Below are 14067 nucleotides of genomic sequence, written 5' to 3'. Positions count from 1 at the left end.
TGTTTAGTGCCAACAACAGAATTCGGATGCGGGAGTTTTACGGTGTGTTCGTGATTTTCATTGGGGGGGGGGGGGGAGGGGGGCTTGCATCCATTGTTGTTTTTTGTGGCTCTATCACACCACAGGCCTACATTGACGTTTAAGCACCTTCTTGCTTCCCGCTGTCGAAGAGCAATTCGGGAATGGCGACTGCTTCTCTCAACACGATCGAGCACCTGTTCACAATGCACTTTTTTGTCTGAGTGGTTACACTACAACAACATCCCTGTAATGGACTGGCCTACACAGAGTCCTGATCTGAATACTATAGAACACATTTGGAATGTTTTGGAACGCCGACTTCGTGCCAGGCCTCACCAACTGACATCGATACCTCTCCTCAGAGCAGCACTTCGTGAAGAATGGGCTGCATTCCCGAAGAAATTTCCAGCACCTAATTGAACGTATGCGTATGAGAGTGGAAGCTGTCATCAAGACTAAGGGCGGGCCAACACCATATTGAATTCCAGTATTACTGATGGAGTGCGCCACGAACTTGTAAGCTATTTTCGGAAAAATGTCCGGATACTTTTGATAACATAGTGTATTTCAAGCAGTCTATTTATTCAATGTCTGCGGATAGTGCGAATTTGGGAGACCCACACATGTGGTTATGGTGAGCTTCTGGTGAAGAAAGTTTGCTTCCTCTCGCAAGCATATGTTTGTGCCAGAAGCCTCATCGTATGAGTGTCTGAGATGTGCTCTTTGTTCTGTTTGAAATGTCAATGAAAATGAAATAAGGAAAATTCTCGTACAATCTAGTATCGGCACATAGCCTACAACCTTCGAATAGTATTATGGAGGTCGCTGAACTTAACATTCTATCTGTCTATCTGGTCAACACAGCCAGAATTTTGGGCCGTCGCACAGTGCGGCGGTCAGGATGTGCCCGCGACAATCCTCCCCTTTTCTCGACCAAATGTCAGCTTTGAGAATCTATTCGCTCACCCGAATCTATAAGCGTCTAATTCCGAACACGGTGCCACCACGCAAAGACCTATGCCACCTTAGGTAGTAGGAGTTAGTCGACGACGGAGTCACTAGAGACAGACTATAAACTCCAGTTGGACAAGGATAGGGGAAGAAATCGCCCGTTTTCTTTTCCCGTTACCATCCAGGCACTCTGCGGAAATGGCGTTGAGAAACCATGTACAACCTCATTACGGATCGCTGCGCGAGGATTTGCATCGCGATCCCTCGGGTATGTACAAAAGGGAAGGAAGAAGGGAACACTGTTAAACTCTAATGTGAACGTCTATGCTGTACTCACTAGAGACTCAGCTCAGTCTGGAACCGAGTAAACATAAAGACAGAAATAGGCGGTTGTTGTGTTCAAGCAACCCTCCAACATTCGCCTAAAGTGATTAACAGACACCATGGAAAACGCGATTCAGGGTGGGCTCAGGGCATTTGGAGCGCGTGAGCTGTGCAGAAAAAGATGATTACAGCGGTTAAAATGAACCATTTCATTGTAATATACCAAAAAAATTATTTCCTAGTAACAGACGTTAATTAAAGTAGTATAAGTCCGGGTTTTCTTCATTGACGATAGAAAATGCGTTTATTTTTTAGTAAACTATACCAGTAACTTGCGTATTTTTCAACTAAATTCCCCGTTAAAATAGCAGTTAATGTCTTACGACAGAGATAACGGTAAATAACGAAGGCATTCATAACTAGTAGTACTGTGAAGTTTGCAAGTCGAATAGTATACCGCAGTAGAAATAGTCTGCAGTAATTTCCAGATCTTGTACGATTCCATTTCTAGTCTTATAGGGCGGCGCAGAGGCAAATTGTGTCGGGAAAGCTAGACTCAGCGCACTCGGTGACTTTTACTGTTTTCTTCCATTTTCCTTCATCTCTTCACCTGAACATCTTGTTGGCTGTTTGAAGAACACAACGAATGATTCCATTCGTTACGCTGATCAGAAGCTTGTTACTAAATTTACGTAGTACTCTTGAGCAAGGAAAACATTTAAAAAATCATGAAGACGGGGAGATCGGGGCGGAACGGCCTACCTAACGTTTGGAGCAAATTCTGGAGTTCTCAATGATGAAAAAAAATTTTAGAAAAATTAGGAACCGTTTACTCCGACATTTTTTGAATAAAATTTGGAAATGAAGATAATATAAAATAATACACTTCGTCTTTTATATCAATGACTCCTTTCCTTCGATGACACATCTTACAAGCTATCTGGGCGTCATCGTCCTCATCATCGAGTAGCTTGTACTGCTTCCTGAAACTTAAGTCAGAATGGCGAATCAGATGTCCCAGGACCTAATTTCTCCAGCCATTTTCGCTTCGTTGTGGGCGAGAGAATCCGTACCGTTTTGCAAGTTGATACGCTAATCTGCGTAGTTAGTTCATAGTCTTACTTAAACCTCGCTTTTGCAGAGCCCTAATATATATAAGTTCTAACTATTGCTCCTTTTTGAAAACACACTGATATTTATAGCATGTTTTCTTAGTTTCTGAAAGGGGATTGTCGCCTTTTTCATTTTTACGTATCGTTTTAAAGTAGTGAAAGGCACGAAAGATTGCTTCGATGTTTTTCAGTGGATCATCGTCTTATTAATTACCGATTGGACAGCTACTTCCACTTTTTCGTGGGCCAGATTTGTCTCTCCATTTTCCGCATATAATGAGGACCATCTGCCAATAAGAAAGGCAAACTACGAGGAAGAATTCCTCAAATGAATAATAAAGTGCAACTGGGGAGGAAAGGACGATACTAGCAGATCATTCCGGCCCAAACATTTATATACAGGGTGATTCAAAAGAATACCACAACTTTAGGAATTTAAAACTCTGCAACGACAAAAGGCAGAGCTAAGTACTATCTGTCGGCGAATTAAGGGAGCTATAAAGTTTCATTTAAATGTACATTTGTTCGCTTGAGGCGCTGTTGACTAAGCGTCAGCGTCAGTTGATGCTAAGATGGCGACCGCTCAACAGAAAGCTTTTTGTGTTATTGAGTACGGCAGAAGTGAATCGACGACAGTTGTTCAGTGTGCATTTCGAACGAAGTATGGTGTTAAACCTCCTGATACGTGGCGTATTAAACGTTCTCTGACGAGATCATTGTCAACTTGACGTCAACTGCTTAGTAAGTAAGAAATGAGACATTTATTGCACAGTAACAGGAAATAAGCTCAGTAGACAAAGTATTAAATCACCCCCTTAAGAGAGTACACAGGACGATGTGGATTGCTGTAAATGGCGTCGGAATGGCTCCCTCCATCGCTGGTCTAATTCATTATAGTTATTCGGAATGTATGTTGAAGCGCCAAAGAAACTGGTATAGGCATACGTATTCAAATACAGAGATATGTAAACAGGCAGTATACGGCGCTGCGGTCGGCAACGCTTATATAAGACAAAAACTGTCTAGCTCAGTTGTTACAACGGTTACTGCTGCTACAATGGCAGGTTATCAAGATTTAAGCGAATTTAGTGTCGGCGCACGAGCCATGGGACACAGCACCTCTGAAGTAGCGATGAAGTGAGGTTTTTCCTGTACGACCATGTCACGAGTGTACCGTGAATATCACGAATCCGGTAAAACATCGAATCTCCAACATCTCTGTGGCAGGAAAAAATATCCTGCTAGAATGAGACCAATGACGACTGAAGAGAATCGTTCAACGTGACAGAAGTGAAACCCTTCCGCAAATAGCTGCAGATTTCAGTGCTGGACCATCAACAAGCATAAGTGTGCGAACAATTCAACGAAACGTCGTCGATATGGGCTTCCGGAGCAGAAGGCCCACTCGTGTACCTTTGATGACTGCACGACACAAGGCTTTACGCCTCCTACTGGGCCCGTCAACACCGACATTGGACTGTTGATGAATGGAAACACGTTGCCTGGCCGGGCGAGTCTCCTTTCAAATTGTATCGAGCTGATGGACGTGTACGGTTATGGAGACAACCTCATGAATCCATGGGCCCTGCTGACATGCTGTTCAAGCTGGTGGAGGCTCTGTAATGGTGTGGGGCGTGTTCAGTTGGAGTGATATGGAACCCCTGACAGTCTAGATACGACTCTGACAGGTGACACGTACGTAAGCATCCTATCTGGCCACCTACATCCATTCATGTCCATTGTGCATTCCGACGGACTTGGACAATTCCAGCAAGACAATGCTGCACGCGACACGTCAAAAATTTCTACTGAGTGGCACCAAACTCCCCAGAGATAAACATTATTGAGCATATCCGGGATACCTTGCAACGTGCTGTTCAGAAGAGATCTCCACCCAAGTCCATGCCTCGTCGTGTTGCGGCACTTCTGCGTGTTCACAGGAGCCCTACACGATATTAGGCTGGTGTACCAGTTTCTTTGGCTCTTCAGTGTGTGTGCCAGCCAGTTCTATGGATTAAGTGCAGTAGGACTGGTCGACGTGGAGATGTGACGGATGGTCGGAAAGGAGCAATCATGTTTGGACATGCCCCTGTAAAGTTTTCCGATTTGTTGGTGATCAACGCGGTCTGTACAACGTGTCTACAAGGAACGGTGTACCACCTGTAGCCATATAAGTAGCCGTAAGTAGTTTGGTCCTCAAAAGAACGTCTTCTGGTCCTCAAAAGAACGTCACCAACAAGGACCGGAGACAAGTGTCACACATCGTTACTGCCAATCGATTGCGCACCCGACAGAAATCCTGCTGGTAGGGAAAGCAGGTCCTGCGAATCCAGCTCCCGATCGAACACTGCGAAAAGAATTGCATGTAACGAACATTTAGAAAAGGGGGCCTCGCAAAAGGGCACGACTCACAGTGACACGAAAACCCTGTCGTGTCGTAACACAGGATAGAGGGAATACGGGAGGTTACAGGTCAGTCTGCAATTTCCGAGCGGTTACGAGAAAATCCAGGAAGACAAACGTCCACTGAAGGCAGGCCTATTGTATAGATCAACTCCAAATACTGTCGCAAGGCACCTACGAGTAGAGCGAACTTTCAGAGTCAAGTATTCGATAGGATACTTGCAATAGAGAATTAAAGGATACTCAGGAGTCTGATTAACACTATTTACTTGCGATTGATCTAACTACTACACGCAAGGATAATTCTCAACAATAGAAAAGCAAAGGGTGTAACTGGTTGCAGAACAGAAGTCAGTGTCTGAGCCCGTGGGGTGAGCGCTAACAGAATCAGCGAACACTAGCAGCATTTTACGTACAAACTTTGAGAACAGCACTCCAAGCGAGAAAGCAGACTTTTCGGAGCTTACAGAGGCTGGCAAGGAGCGACACGAAGTTGGTATTCCATTGGCCTGACAAATAACTCAGTCTAAATACAAAAACGTGGGTTTTGAAAGGACTGTGGCGGCATAATATGTCTCCTTTCCTATATTTGGCCCAAAAATTCACAGGCACTTTACAGGCTTCACACAATCGTACGAGTGGCTCTACACCTCCAGGGCGCTTCCGTCCAACTACTTTGAGTCCCCCCCTTCTCCTACTCGGTAGGTGGGGATGTATCTGGACTTTACATTAACAAACTCCAAGCCCGCATCTCGTGGTCGTGTGGTAGCGTTCTCGCTTCCCACGCCCGGGTTCCCGGATTTGATTCTCGGCGGAGTCAGGGATTTTCTCTGCCTCATGATGGCTGGGTGTTGTGTGCTGTCCTTAGGTTAGTTAGGTTTAAGTAGTTCTAAGTTCTAGGGGACTAATGACCATAGATGTTAAGTCCCATAGTGCTCAGAGCCATTTGAACCATTTTTTTAACAAACTCCAAGTTTTGTAGCAACAGCGATCAGCTGAAAGCTAAATGTCAGTGCCATTCCTCTTATGGCCAGCAACAACAGTGGTTTACGATAATTGGCCCTGCCCGGAGGCCTTTCGTGAGTGGGAACCACTGGGGTAGCACTCTGACCAATGTAAACCCACATACGTTGCAGTTTTCATGAGCAGGTATCAAGCGCAAGCTTCTGGGAAGAAGTGTTCCTTTGTAACCATCTTCTACTGTGTGCCGCCTAGGCGGTAAACGGAGTTCCAGTTAATTCTCTGAGCAATACCTTCTCCCCTAGGTCAGCTGCTCATGGCGTCTACAATTCGCAGGGCCCTATCGTTACTGTTGACGTCCGAGAACCTAACCGCTACCACTTCTGCTTGCACTCTGGATTGTGTCGCTCATTGCCTATTTTGGAGTGCCCTTGTTGACTTCCAGCAGCCTTAAGCTTAACAATGTACAGGTTATTACATCGCCAATATGTGACATTCTGCGTGTCTTCAGAGGCATTTACTGTGAGCCGAAGGGTTTCGGTTTTGCCTCTTTTCAAATGATGCAAGGCGTCGAGGTACTGACGGCCCAACTAGACCTACAACCCGCAGCTGTGGAGGACGTAGCCCAGGCCGGATCTTTTCAGGGGGTGTTTTCCGTACGATGACTTAGGACCTCTCATTCAGGATACCGCAAACATGAACCGGAATGTTTATTTAAACATTTTCGGTCACGAGAAGTTGCTGTTTCTTATAAATCTTAAGGGGAGTAAGACGTCAAACGGGCTGACTTGGAGCAGGAGAGGCACCAGAGGACATTTTAATTTCCACTGTCTATACTTTTACAAGTAAATTCATAAAATTTTGTCAGCATTGTCAGCATGACCAGGAAGGATTCAGGATTCACACTCGTAGCAACGGAAGTTCAAAAACATAACAAAATAATTTTTTACATGTGAAATTTCATCATTTTTTCACTTACTATTGGCTGCATTTGTTGCTATAGGTACACTTTTCTTCATAAGTAAGAGAGATTGTTCGATGAATTTTGCACGGCATACAAACCATACTTACAGGTGTCTGAAACTCAAGAATCTATTTAATTTATGAAAAAATGAATGAGCTGTTACGTTTTAAACTTTATGTTTAGAAAAAATCAAATTTTGTAGTTAATTATCTCAATTTTACCACAGTTTTTGATATATTTGGAAAATTCTAGACTTTCATACACCTGTAACTATGGTTTGTATGCTGTGCAAAATTCGTAAAAGAATCTCTCTTACTTGCGAAGAAAAATGTACCTATAGCAACAAATGCAGCCAACAGTAAGTGAAAAAATGATGAAATTTCATATCTAAAAAAAATGTATTGCGTTATGTTTTTGCACTTCCACTGCTATGAGTGTAAATCCTGAATCCTTACTGGTCATGCTGACAAAGTTTTATGAATTTATTTGTAAAAGTATAGACAGTAGAAAATAAAATGTCCTGTGGTGCCTCTCCTGCTCCAAGTCGGCCCGTTTGACGTCCTACCCCCCTTAATGGCGAGTATGCTGTGGACTCCCATCTTCCTTGATGACATCGGCCTTGTTGACAGTGTTATACGCATTTATTCCTGGCTTGACGAACACTCAGGCACGCTATCTCACTGGCCCTTTAAGTTATCCAGTATGAATCTTATAGAAAATGTCTGCGACTATTTGTAACAGCGGGTGAAATATAGCAATCAACATCCCCACAATTCTGTAGATCTACACGGTCTTGTCATCAACGAGAGGCTTAAACTGAAGAAATTTGAAGAAGCTTGTGGACTCTTCTCCTCGCCGAGTAGAGGCCATTTTCCAGGCCAGGGGCGGTGTTACACGGTAAATACATCATCTTGTCTCTAATTTTTTGTCTGATGTGCTTACAACTGTGTGTGACAGCAATGTATCTGCTAGGCAACCAAAAACGCAGCCGCGATATTTAGTGCAGTCTCTAGGAATAAAGTCGCAAAATTACGACGTGCTACCGAACAAGGTGGCGTAGATTTGAGAAAAGATAAATTCAAAGCTCTTCCCTTCGATATGATCGCGTTAGAGTGCTTTTATCGTCCATCTCATATAACATCGTTACCAAAGAAACGTCAGAGTCAATCGTCTCTTCCTTCACGACCCGCACATCGACTTCAGTGCGCAGTATGAAGCACTAAGCACACAAAGTACCTTTCACTGTGTCTGTTAATTCGTTTTCGGTGAATGCCTCTTTGAAAATCGTATTGCCGTAGTGCTCTATAGGAACATCTCGCCGGTTAGAAGGAGCGTCAAGTGGTAAAGCTCTCGGCGTCTCCACCGTAGGGTGAATGCGATGTCGCCTCGGTGCCATCTTTCGAGTAAGTGGAATGAGTAAGGTCTGGTGATGGCGTTAATGGGCGTGCACATTTCCTCCTAGTTCTGCGAAATAATTAATGCGAGAACCGGCGCCAAACTTCGTGGAATGGTGGTCGTATACCTGCCGACTTACCTGCGAGATAAAAACGAACGAACTGCACTGCCAGAGAAGGAAGGGGCGAAGTTTCGATTAGCATTTACAGGAACAAAATTTATTCTGTACATCAGCAGAGCCAATAGATTCACAATTAAACGTACTTCTTAAAATTACTGGTTCCAGTTCGTATTCTTTGGGATAAAAATTGACGTTTTGTATCAAGAAAATAACAACATACGTAAAATACATAATTCAGCAATAAAATTGATTGTAGTGCCATTAAGCCCAAGAACAGTCTATTGAACGCTAGAACAGTAATCCGGGATGGAAAAAATCTATCAATCGATTCGTCGTGTGGTCCTGGTTCGTATTTTGTGTCATCGCGACTAAATGATCCAAGCTTGCGTTATTAAAAAGTACTGAATAATACACGAAATCTTCTCGTCCAGTTCGTTACCGTACTTACTGTCTATCAAGGAATCTCACGTGTACCTGCCATGTCGGCAGTGCACAGGGAGAGACAAAACCAATTAATGTCAAGCTTCTCAGCTTCTCTCAGTCACCCATGACAAAAGTCACATCTTGTTCTAAATCTTCATTCTATGCCGTTTGAGTTTGTCGTCACAGACTTCAAAAGACGAGAGTTAATTAAAGTGATTTATTCTTGTTTCGTAGAGAAGCGACTACTTCCGTGATAACATCTCTTATTTCCTTGTAGTGTCACTGCCTTACTGAAACAATTACAAGAAGGATTTACCGAAAAAAGGTTTTTCTTTGCTTTTTTGTCCTTTTTCATTGCTGTCGGGTCTCATATTCCAACACTATGATCATTTGCAAATTTCTCACCTTATTTCGCAAACTTTCATTTGACGTGTCCAGATAGAATGACAAACGTGTGCCACTTTGCGACACACATTTTGCATCCCATATTATTCGTAGCGAACATGAAATAGACTTCACAGCATCTTCTGTAGGTAATCTGTGAGAGTCCAATATCACCGTTTCCAGAAATATGGCGATCCCTGTTCCTTGGTCTGTATAAGTGCTTCCAACAACGATGCACTGAAACGTGGCAGGTAACTACACTTTTCCTCAATGGGCTTAACGGAGAATTGTCGGTGATTACTAAAAGATAGAAACCGTTTGAACTGATTCGTTGTGCGAAGGAGAGGTCTTGTTAGCTGAGTACATTTCGGATAACTGCAAAACTAATGGTTGGAGAACGACGTCTGCTCGATAGCGTGGTTCTTAGCAAACAGGTCTTATGCTTAGGCTAAACAAACAAAGATGGTGAAGGAAGTGGGTTGTGACACAGAATAAGAAATCATTTCAGCATTTGTCTCAAAAGATTTGGGAAACCACGGAAAACTTAAATGATGATGTTTGGGTGGTGATTTTAAACCCAATTTTCCCGAATCTTGTGATTTAACCGCTACCACAACTCGTCCTGCATTATCAAAAATAAAGAGAAGTCAAATGGCCGGCCGGTGTGGCCGAGCGGTTATAGGCGCTTCAGTCTGGAACCGTGCGTCTGCTACGGTCGCAGGTTCGAATCCTCCCTCGGGCATGGATGTGTGTAATGTCCTTAGGCTAGTTAAGTTTAAGCTGTTCAAAGTTCTAGGGGACTGATGACCTCAGATGTTAAGTCCCATAGTGCTCAGAGCCATTTGAACCATCTGAAGTCAAATGAAAGAGAGTCAGATGGACGAAAGTACGTAAGTTGCTTGGATTTTAAAAATTAATCGCCATAATTGTTAATACATTTAACCCACTGTGAGACAAGTCGGTCATTGCCTTCATTGAAGAGCGTTTGCGTTTGCCTACGGAACTACGATTGTATCAAGTTGTGCACCTCTAAGCAGACCAACGGACACGAATGTCTTTCTCCAGGGCACCAAAAATATGGAAATCCCACGGGGAGAGATCGGGACTGTATGAGGGATGTGTAAGGGCTTCCTAGCGAAACTTAAGCAGTGAACTCGAAACAAGCTTGACTGTTTCAACTACGCTGCAGAAGTTTCGCTAAGAAACCCTGACAGTTCTCCATTCGGTTCGGTCTGTCTCCATACCATATCTGTATTTTTGGAGCCCTGAAGACAGACATTCGTGGCCGTAGATGTGCTTCGAACGAACAGGTGCTCACCTGGGTACAGTCATGATTCCGTAGGCAACCGCAAACATTTTTCCACGAGGGTATCAACCGTCTTGTCTCACAGACAGTTATTGCTAATACTTTTCAAATAATAAACAAATTATTTACTTTATTTCATCTGTCTCGTTTTGATTTGACTTTCCGTTATAGATCCCTGTTGCGTTCTCAATGATTTGATCAGTTAATAGTAGACGTATATCAATTTCCACGGAGCATCGCACGTACAGGAGTGTTTACACGTTCTAAGGTCCAGTATTTTTTTTCACAACATCTCGTTACTTCTCATAGTGCTATCTGTAAATAGTGCTTTGCACTGCAGTGTCCGTGTCTAGTAAAACACTGTCGTTCAACTCAATCTTCTCACAGACATTGGAATTTCTATGACTGTTTGTATTGGGTAGAGTTTGTGCCTGGAGGTTAGTTTCCGGCATTTTCTACTGCTTTTGCCGGCCGTGGTGGTCTAGCGGTTCTAGGCGCTCAGTCCGGAACCGCGCGAGTGCTACGGTCGCAGGTTCGAATCCTGCCTCGGGCATGGATGTGTGTGATGTCCTTAGGTTAGTTACGTTTAAGTAGTTCTAAGTTCTAGGGGACTTATGACCACAGGTGTTAAATCCCATAGTGCTCAGAGCCATTTGAACCATTTTTTTTCTACTGCTTTTGTAGCTATGAGAATGTGTTTTGTGCAGCGTTTGCAGATATTACGAGTTCTACATGTTTAAGTGCTGCATAATGTAGTTAAGTTATTGGAGGATATTGGTAATTCTTCAGATACAGAATTTTATGGAGAGTATAATTCTGTATATTTTAAAAACTAGTTACATAACATAAGGACGGTTAAGCAATATTTCCTCAATGAGATTTCCACTCTGCAGCGGAGTGTGCGCTGATATGAAACTTCCTGGCAGATTAAAACTGTGTGCCGGACAGAGACTCGAACTCGGGACCTTTGCAGGAGAGCTTCTATAAATTTTGGAAGGTAGGAGACGAAATACTGCCAGACGTAAAGCTGTGAGGACGGGGCGTGAGTCGTGCTTGGGTAGCTCAGTGGCAAAGGTCCCGAGTTCGAGTCTCGGTCCGGCACACAGTTTTAATCTGCTAGGAAGTTTCAATACTTCCTCGGTCGCACACCATCGTCTACCTTGGAACGGAAGGTCTTCGACAATGTAAAACGTGATATTTACAAGTGAACTAAGTTTCTTTAATGTCCTAACAATTTTCCCTGTCTTGAAAATAGAAATTTGTGGTAGTTGCCAATAGCGTCTACATCAGAATTATTTTAACTTTCGTTTGATAATTCTTCTTAATTTGATTTCGCTTGCTGATTATTGGTGCGCTGTAGAGTAATAATGTAAGACACAGAATATCGAAAACAGTGCTGACAAGATTTTCTCGATTGTAACATTTTTAACTATGTACAGAATATTTGCTCCTAGATACATGAACATGTTCTGCCTTGGAACAGTTTTTCACATTTGCAAAAACATTATTTTTCGGATGTAATTTTTGTAATTTCAGAAAAATACTACAGTACACATAAAGCAAATGTCGCAGAAAAAAAGAAAAAAGCGATTATTACAGTAATTGTTCTTTAATCAACGTCAGCATCATTTAGTCCTGATATAGAAATAGAGGAAAATGTAATTATAGCAATAAATGTTCTTTTTGAAATAATAGAGTTAATGAGTAGACAAGTCACAAAATCTGCTGACGACTCAGATGTCGGGGACGGCTGGAGGTAATTGGAGGGACTTTGAATTAACCTTAAATTTCCTCGATACTTAAATACAGAGAGTTACTAAATCCACGAAAATTAGTACCTCTAGAGGTGAGCAGATAGTGCAGCTTGCGGCTGCGCTTCATCTCCCTCAAACGCCCACAGACGTGACAGTTTCAATCAAAGCGAAGAATCAGTGAAAGTAATTAGCAAAAAACCCAATTAAGTTTCTTTGCCTAACTTTTCTAGTTTACACCGGTTTAAAACTTGTTTACAGAACTGGAAAGTGTAATGCTGCCTGTCCTGGCTATAATATTACTCACACTAGTCATGTTATGAAATCATAAGATGACAGATTCGTCGAGATTGTGGAGGAAGAGTCCCTGGAAGGAAGAAGACTACCAGGACGCACGAGAATGAGAGTTTTAGATAATGTGAGAAAGGGCGTTACATTTTTGTAAGTTTTTTATTGGAGAGGACATTGTAAAAACTGACAAATTTTGGAAAATAGTGTTAAATCATAAAAACAATACACAGTTATAAATAGTAACTATGTATCACAAGATTTCATAATCTACTATGTATGCACAATTCTTAATACCAAGATGTTACTAATGAACACAAAGCCCCGTGCAAACGTTGAGAATTGTGCCCTTAGTACATTCAACAAGACCTCCGCTATTTCGAGTTAGCGTCAAGTTCTAAGCGTAGACAAAGTAAAAGACAGTGCTGGTGGTTTCTCTTCAGTGCGAACGCTGAAATGGAAATTTGGTTTACAGAATAGCTTTCTTTTATATCTTCCTCAGTTGGCATCAATTACCGTCCGCCGTTGTTTTATTTAGTCATACAATATACTAATGCAAACTTGCGCACCTACTGGAAAATAATGTATCTTCTCCCTTTGAAGTTTCACTGCTGAAAAATTTTGATGTTAACATAGCTCATTTTGTTAGTCATCACACGTAAACAAATACTCATTGTTACTAGGGTATAATGATAATGTTAACAACAATAATAATGATGATAATTAGTAAAGAATAGTAAATGTCCAACATAAGACTTGATAATGAACTACGTGTGCTCGTATTTTTGTAGTGAGAACAATGAGAGATGAAACTCCGTGGAAACATCAACAATTGTGCTGTCGGTGCATTCAACAAGATCTCGTAGATTTCGAGTGTGTCACGTTCCAAACAAATATAAAATTAAAGGCACAACTGGTAGCTTTTTCTTTTAGTACGCGAACTGAAATCGGAGTTTAATTTACAGAACAGCTTCATTTCCTGTCTTCCACAGTTGGTGTACATTCTTGTACGTCGCTCTTTTTGTAGGTCATGCAATACACACAAGGACTCGCCAAACTACTCGAAAATGATTTAATTTCTCTTTTATAAGTGCGAGAATGGGAGTCCCGCGGTTTGAAAACTTCTAGTTTTCAGCTAAATTTGTTACTCTTTGCACGTAAACAATAGGCATTGTTACGTATGTAGCAGGTTGACGACAGTAAGGAGAACACGTGTTGCCAGAAAGAAATAAAATCTGAAATGAAGTGAATGGTGGCGCAAAGAGGGACTGAGCTAGCGGCCGGAGAGGCTGGCGTGTCGAGCCGCGGCAGCGACGCGTGCTTACCTGCGGAGAGCGTGGCGTGCAAGCGTGGCGCTCGGCCGGCGTCGTCCCCGCGACTGACTGCGGCCGCGCCGCGCCGCGCAATCGATGTGCTGCACTAGCGCCGAGCGCGCGCGCCGGCTACCGCGCTGATTCATACCAGCCCCCTACTCCCCACATTTGTTCTCCCTCACTCGCCCAATCTCTCGTCGTACAACAACGCCGTACGTGCGCACTTTTCTCAAAAACTTTCGGCGCGTCAAACAGCTGACGAGAGAATGCAGGCTCCGCGCTTATTTGTAAAAGGAATAAATACGCAACTGGCCATTAAAATTGTTACACCAAGAAGAAATGCAAGTGATA

General features: G+C 42.8%; 1 protein-coding gene across 1 annotated transcript in view; it reads right to left on the bottom strand.

Annotated features, from left to right (window-relative positions):
- The window catches only part of LOC126298324 (uncharacterized), an 897680-nt gene extending 883872 nt beyond the window's left edge, over nucleotides 1-13808 (bottom strand). The window contains exon 1 of the mRNA XM_049989621.1: nucleotides 13729-13808. The gene's annotated coding sequence lies outside the window, so the exon portion shown is untranslated. The remainder of the gene's footprint in view (nucleotides 1-13728) is intronic.
- Nucleotides 13809-14067: the final 259 nt, after the last annotated feature.

This window comes from Schistocerca gregaria, chromosome X (assembly GCF_023897955.1).
Source record: "Schistocerca gregaria isolate iqSchGreg1 chromosome X, iqSchGreg1.2, whole genome shotgun sequence".
In the NCBI taxonomy this organism is placed as follows: Eukaryota; Metazoa; Arthropoda; class Insecta; order Orthoptera; family Acrididae; genus Schistocerca; species Schistocerca gregaria.
The sequence above is the reverse complement of the archived record's forward strand: the minus strand, read 5'-3'. Positions and strand labels throughout refer to the sequence as shown.